Raw genomic sequence first — 6,829 nt, 5'->3', positions numbered from 1 at the left:
CGGTGTCCCTGCCCTGCACCTCTGTCCCTGCAGGCTGTCGGCATCCCCCGGCTGCCCCACCTGACTGGGCCCTTCCTTTGCTGACAGCTCTGCCTCCTGCCTGCTTCTGCCTGCCCACACAGAGCCTGGGGCTGATACCAAAAGGGTTCATTGAATTTTTACTGTGCCTGTGAACTTTCTGCACAGGAACAAGGCATGCAGGGGCTGCTTTCCCAGCAAGGATGGTTGGAAGAGAAGAAGAAAACATCTGGCTCAAGGGTGCAGGGATAGAGAAAACAAGGACTGAATCTGGGAACTTGGGGTGGGTTTTATGGAAATGGGTAAATTGTAATTCACATTTAGTGACTGTATAGAAGCAACACGCTGGTAAAATTAAATGTCCATGTGAGGTTGGGAGTTATCCCTCACTAGAGCTCAGGCCTGAATAAATGACACCCTCTGAAACAGGAAATTCGTGTACAGGGACAAAGCAGCTCTGTGCTCAGGACACTGAGGACAGCAGAGGAGACCTGGGAGGGATTGAAGGGAGATTTCAGAGATGGTGGATCTTGGCGCAATAGAGAACAGCCAGAGAAAGAAAGAATTAATGCACGGGGCAGATAGGGAGAGCCAGACAGGACCCAAACAGAAAGGAATTTCCCTGCCAGGGCAGGGCTGTGGTGCAGCATGTCCCCCAGCAGGAGCCTTTGTGCGGGCAGGCAGAGGCAGGCAGTCGTGTCCCTCAGTGGGAGCCATTAAAACTCCAAGAAAATTTGGAGTCTAAATATAACTTTGAGTTCTTGAGAAGTTTTTTGAAGACAATCTCAAGGACGGAGTCTGATGTAAACAACAGCAAAGCCCTGAGAGAGTCATTAAAGTTCTCCTAGTCCAATCATGGAGAAAGATTTCAAAGAGCAGTAAGAAAATATACATTCCTATTTTAAAGGGTGTCTTTGATTAAATTTCTCTTTAGAGCAGAGGCGATTGCAGCATTCTGTGATTGATATTGACCCAGGGTCTCTCCTCAGCAGCTCCGGCCTGCTCACAGAAGCTCTGCCTGGAGCTCTGACCCCATCTGAACAACCTTGCTCCACATTGCCCAGCCCCATCCTGTCTGTCCTCACTGCCCTGGGCCCTGCTGTGCTTGCAGAGCTGGCTGCACCCAGCCTAAGAGGGGTTTTCACTTTTTGGGGTTTTTTGAAGCAATCTGAATCTCCTGAGTTTCTCACTGCAAACAGACACACTGCTCAGGTGTGTGCCAGCCCCAGGTGCCACCAAAGGCACTGCAGAGCTGCCCTGGGCCAGCTGTGAGGGTGGATCATCAGCCCAAGCTGCACTGGGCCCCTGCAAGGGGCTGTGGCCATGGGCGCTGCACTGACCCCACTGCTGGGTTTGGCTGCCACGGCCACTGAGAGAAATGAAACTGTCCTTGGAAACACTGGGGAGGACTGGGACATACTGGGGAATACTGGGAACGCTGTGGGAGACACTGGGACATACTGGGAGTGACACTGGGGGATACTGGGACATACTGGGAGCACTGGGAATGCTGTGGGAGACACTGGGCCATACTGAGAGTGACACTGGGGCCGTTGCAGGGAGGACTGGGGACACTGGGGCATCCTGTGGATGACACAGGAGGGAACTTGGAGGGACTGGGAATGAACTCAGGTGTATTGGGACAGACAGGGCTGTACTGGGAGGGATTGGAGGGCCACTGGGGTTGAACTGGGGTCTACTTGGGCTGTAGATGACGTGGGCTGTACTGGGGATGAACTGGGCTGTACTGGGAGGGACTGGAGAAGTTGAATGGGCTGTTCCCGCCTCTGCCGCATCGCATTTGCCGAGACTCCCGCCCATCACCGCCGGAAGCCAATCAGCGCCAGAGATCGGAGAGTCGGGGACGGTTCCTACGGTAGCCACAGCTCCCGTCATGCCCCGCGGCCCGATTGAGCCCCATTGGAGCCGGGACTACAACCGCAGTCATACCCCGCGCTCTAACCCTGGGATCCGCCACCCCTTTGTCCCTTAAGCGTCCCCCAGACCCTCCAGGATCCCTCACTGCCCCCTCAGTGCCCATTCGGGACCCCCCAAAAGCGTCCCCGGACCCCCTGAGTGCTCCCAACCCCACAGATGCCCGGTACAGCCGCTTCTGGGAATTCATCTCCTCTCATGCCCCGCGGCCCCAGAGACCCTCAGAACAGTCAGGCGCCTAAAACTCCTGCCGTGCCCCGCGCCCTAAAGAGCCCGCTTAGAGCTCCCCGAGATCCCCTCAAGTTCTCTCGAACCGTTTACGTTCCCCCGAGGACCTCAAGTCGCGGCTCGGATGCAGAAGTGTCCGCCAAGAGCTTTCCCGGACCTGCAAACAAAGCGTTGGAGCCACTTCCGGGACTACGGCTCCCATCATGCTCTGCGGCTCTTGCCCAGTGCTGTCTTAGCCGGGACTTCATCTCCCATCATGCCCCGTACCTCCACCGACGTCTATTGCAGCTGCGCCTCCAACTTCCATGATGCTCCGCGGCCCCGTTAAACTGCATTAGACCCGCGCCTACAACTCCCATCACCGCTCGCGCCCCAGAGAGCCCCGTCAGAGCCCTCCAAGGGCCCGTCCGGACCCCGAAGGGCCCCAAATTCCCTTCCCTGGCCTCCAAGCGCCCCCCTGGACCCCCAAGTGCTGCCCCGGACCCCGAACTGGAAGCCCTGAGTGCCCCACCAAGTGCCCACCCGGCTCCCCCGTGTCCTCCAGACCCTCAAGTTCTCTCTGAATTCCCTCTCCAGACCCAAAACTGCCCGAAATGTGCCCCAGAAATGTCTCCACGGACCGCAAAGTGGCCCCTTTTATCCTGTCTTTGAAAATGATAACAAAGATGACAAAAGGATTTAAAATAGGACTGATTAGACTAAAGAAGTAGAAATCAATAGCCACACTGGTCAATGAATTAATGTTGGGAATTGTGTTACTTAGAACTAATGACCAATAAATTTTTTGCTTGCTAAAAAGGTATGGATTTTTAAATACAAATATTAAAATTTTGTAATACAAATATAGAATATTACTATCATAAATAATAAAAAGAATTATAATTTTCCTATTTTCCTAAATTTTATTTTTAAGGGGAAATGCACATTTATTTTTATGTTTAGGGATGTCAGTCTGTAAGAGACGGTCCAGAGATCCCTCATCTGCCTCACAGCCGTCGTCAAGGATGGAGATTGAAGCCCTCCTCAAGGACTGAGACTGAGACCCCTAAAATTCTGACCCAGGGGTGCTGGCCTGACTGGAGCTGGATGTCTGCCATGGGAAGCAGGATGTTTCCCATAGGAACCAGTCCTGAAACAACGGGCCCTGCTCACTGCTGGCACCGGTTTGTGCTGTTCAGAACTGGACTGTCTGTACCTGTTCTCAATGGATTTATTCTCCACTGTTCCCTCCATGTGCCATCCTGCTCCCCTCCTGGCGGTAGACTATAAAAGAGTCCTGAGTTAACCAAAGACTTTGAGACTCTCCCCGACATGACCAGACGGATCTATTGGGCGGACCACGAGGATCTCATCTCTCTGTTGGCACCTATTCCCCCCCTCCTTTTCTCTGTCTCTCTGTCCTTTATCTCCTTTCTAATCCTTCTGTTGCATCTGCTGTGGGCACTCAATATAAGGTGCATTTGTTTTGGTTAATACTGAAAGTCCCCTGCTGTGTGTCTTTGCACCCTGAGATCAGTGAAACGAACCATTGTGACCCCCCTTGTACCAGGGGATGGTGACACAGCCTGATGGGGTTGCTGCCCACAGCATGTGAACGTGATCTTCTTGGTGGCGACTGCACTGGTTCATCTGCTCTTGCTTTCTGGTCTCCCTATCCCAGAATTACCTGTGCCACCTGCTTTTCTTATATTGTGGTTCTCTGTAGTTCCTTCAATAGTCAGCCCTTCTTAAATTCACTCTTGGAATAGGGGATTATCACCTCCCCATCATATCGAGTGCATTCGAATGCACTTGAATGCATTTTGCCTGCATTCAAAATATGGTCCCTGTTTTTGATTTACTGGGAGATCTCTGTTTTCTACCTCTATCGAGGCTGGGATTGAAGGTACTTGAGATGATATTTCGTGTTCAGATTCAGGTGGTTTTTGTTTCTTATCAGTGACACAGCCTTACCACCATGAGTTCTGCGGCCTTTCATCTAAGGCAAAAAATGGCTCACTGTCTCTTGTTACAAGGCCTGGATGGTACCAAGGAGACCATGGTGATACTGGGGATCCAAGGAAACTGTGGTGACACCATGGACACTCATGGAACCATGGGCATTGCGACACACACCAGGGCTTCATGGAACTCAGGAGTCAATTGTGACTCTACCAAACCTCGTGGAACCAAGGGCCCATTGTGACACTGAAGAACTTCAGGGAACCAAGAGTCTCTTGTGACACAGGGGATGCTCATGAAACCACAGAGACCATTTTGAAACTTCAAGGGCTGATGGAACCAAAGAGTCATTCTGGCACTTCTGAGCCTTGGAACCAAAGGGACCACAGTGACACAGTGGGGCTCTGAGGAACCAAGGGACCATGGTGACATTGTGGAGTGTCATTGAACCAACTGCCCATGGTGACATTGCAGGGCCTGATGGAATCATGGACACCATTGTGACACTACAGGGCCTGATGGAAGCAAGGGGCCATTGTCACACTGTGAGGCCTCTTGGGATCCAAGGGCACTTGGGATGCCATGGAAATTATGGCAACTGTGGCACCACGAAACCAAGGAGACCATTATGACCTTACAGAACCCCATGGAACTAAGGATTCATGGAACAGTGCAGGACACATGGAACCAAGGGGCCATTGTGAAGCTGTAGAACCAAAAGAGCCCATTGTGACACTGTGGGCCCCCATGGATCCAAATGTCCATTTTGACATTGCAGGGCCCCATGGAATCCTGGAGACCACTGTGAAACTTTGGAGCCTTGTTGAATTAAGTGGCCCTGCAGGGCCTGATGGAACCAATGAGACCCCATAGAACCAAGGGTCCATTGTGACCCTGTGGCACCAAGGTGTCGTGGGTTGACCCAGTGTTTTGCGGAGAAAAGAAGAAACTTCACAACTTTATAAAAGTTGTAAAGCTCAGTATGTTTATTTACGATGTGCGCCGGACGCAAGTCCCTCAACAAGGCATGTGAGTTTTTCTTTTAGCTTTGGCTTCACAGACTTTTCACTTCTCTTAGACACTTCACTTAATTCAGAATGGATTTTTACTCTGTCTCATTCTCCCCTTTCTTAGGAAATAAGTAAATTATTTTACTTAATGAAAACTTTCATGACAGTAAGTGTCTTTTAGTGCTTCATCATGTACATTTGACAAAGATGTTAGTACAGCTATTCGTTGTAGCATTCTACAGTTCTAAATTAACAATATAATAGATAATCTTAAGCTTATCTTAACTAATATTAGTAAAACTACAATGGTGTGGCACAACTTATTAAAGATTCTATTTGTAGTTGGTGACTACTCAAAGATCACATCTCACTAGTAATGATCTATATTTTGTTTTATTTTTTGTAGAACTCTGGTTATCTCTTTTGTGTCATGTTGGACAGTAATTAAGGTTTTCTTTTTGCTTCTTTGGATTCTTTTTAAGCCTTCTAATAGGTCTTGGTGCTTAATTAATTGTTTTACTAATGTAAGGTTCATCCCACTAGGGGTAGGTGGTAGTCTGTGATACATTGTGTAATTGGCTTAAATCAGCTGGTGGGATGTTACTGGTACTAAATACTAAAAATCACACTCAATAATTTTAACAAAATTACAAATAGAGATTAGAATGGTTTCTACTAGACAGAATAACATCATTGCTATCAATTTGTACAGTAGCACAAGCAGTTCTCAAGCATACGCTCTTTTCTAGTATATACGAGTACAGTTTTCTGGTCAGTGACTGGATGAATTTCAAAGTGACAAATACTCTGTTCAGTGTCTAAACACACATCTTGAGCATTAATAGTATTGCTTTCACAAATGAATCCCATCTGTTCTCTAGCAGTGCAGGATTCTAAGTTTATTGTCTGCCACTTTCTATTCATCTTTCATGCCCACACTCTATGTTCTGAAGGATAGAGTATTGTTTTTTCATGGTTTAATCTTAGGGCAATGATGGGATGGATAACATAAACAGTGGCATTATGTATGGTAAGCACAAAGGCAGTTGTCACATTAGAAACAGGATCATAGGTGAAATTCACCATAGTCTGCCAGGATTGAAAGTTCTTTTCAAAATCAATTGCATTATCTAACACAATTTCTTGAATTTCAGCTGGAAAATTACTTTCACTCTTTTCTCATATGATCAGAGCTGCTGTTGCTTGTATCCATAACTGTGCTTGTATACAACTGAAAGCTAAAGACACATTATCTTGCACTATACTAAGTGCTTCTACTATCAACTTGTGGTCTTGGTCTTCGGCTTTTTCATACTTCTTTACTTTGGCAGTACTTTTGAAATCTGTCACTGGCTAGTTCTTAATGTTAATAGAGATTACTATAAAGGCTGCTTCAATTTTGTTAGGCTACTTGCTGCAGTGGCTAGTTTATTCACCAGTATTTCTGAATCAATTCTATTTAAAACTCCTTATCCTGTCTCTAATATGCCAGTTAGATGTTTGTTATGGGGAACAGGAACTGCTTTCTGTTTATGACAATTCTTGCCAGAGGGATGTGCTGGGCTCACACTGCAAATTCAGACACACTTCACAAGTGTATCTGACAGAGGTTTAGGTCATATTTGAGGCAGATGTTTGTTCTGACATGTAGAGACTTCAGGGAATCTCTTTCCCCCTCCAAAGCACCTGATTTCCCA

Source organism: Melospiza melodia, unplaced genomic scaffold, assembly GCF_035770615.1.
Source record: "Melospiza melodia melodia isolate bMelMel2 unplaced genomic scaffold, bMelMel2.pri scaffold_46, whole genome shotgun sequence".
Lineage (NCBI taxonomy): Eukaryota > Metazoa > Chordata > Aves > Passeriformes > Passerellidae > Melospiza > Melospiza melodia.
The sequence above is the reverse complement of the archived record's forward strand: the minus strand, read 5'-3'. Positions refer to the sequence as shown.